The sequence below is a fragment of the Echinops telfairi genome, unplaced genomic scaffold (genome assembly GCF_000313985.2).
Source record: "Echinops telfairi isolate 266 unplaced genomic scaffold, ASM31398v2 ScPeMD7_7469;HRSCAF=8507_1, whole genome shotgun sequence".
NCBI classification, from domain to species: domain Eukaryota; kingdom Metazoa; phylum Chordata; class Mammalia; order Afrosoricida; family Tenrecidae; genus Echinops; species Echinops telfairi.
Genome location: NW_022111373.1, coordinates 56,470,656 through 56,471,415, shown reverse-complemented (window position 1 = coordinate 56,471,415; position 760 = coordinate 56,470,656). Strand labels below are relative to the sequence as shown.

General features: G+C 38.2%; 1 pseudogene; it reads right to left on the bottom strand.

The window, feature by feature from the left end:
* Window positions 1-617: 617 nt before the first annotated feature.
* Window positions 618-760, bottom strand: LOC115873790 (annotated as a pseudogene).

The window sequence follows — 760 nt, the reverse complement described above, 5'->3', positions numbered from 1 at the left end:
AAAGCTGCAAAGAAATTTTGAAGTGACAATAACCAAGGTTTATAGCCCATAATGGAAATTACAAATATTTCATGTGGAAGAGAAATGTCTTTCTTAAAATGTTAATTTCTCATCAGTAACTTTATCTCTGTCTAGATGTGGCAGCTATTTGGTTACATGGTGGCAATGAACTCATCAGTGTGTCTTCTCCTTAAGAAGAAGCAAAACCTACTTCCCTGTGAAAGGCCTGCTATCAGCTGTTGCTGCTAGCAGACACACCCCTAGTGGCCGATGGATGGAAGAACCACCCTGAGAGAAGTAGTCTCTGGGGAACACCATGTATCTTATCACAGCAGTGAAGAAAAAGAATAAAGATCACAAAAATTAGATAAGGTAGTTAAAAAATAATTCTAAATTACGAGAGTGTAGGATTACTTTTCCAAATGTGAATAGTTTTAAGACAAACTTACAAGGGCTTTTCTACTTAAGAAAAATCAATAACCATTAATCTAGAAGCATCACAGTCTATCAATGTAATGGGACACGTTTAGATAACTGTATTGATAGACAGGCACACATGTTTTATTGGAAGTGATAGCCATCCATCCTATTTTTGTTTGTTTTGTTTTGCTTTTCACAGGGGAGAGTGTGAATGCAGTCCCCCGCTGCCATAAATTATGAAATCTAGTTTCCCCCCATTTAGGGGAAATCACAGGGTCAGCACATCTGGAGTCCAATGGTTAAGCCTAGCCCTGGGGAAAACACCTTAGTGATTGTATTC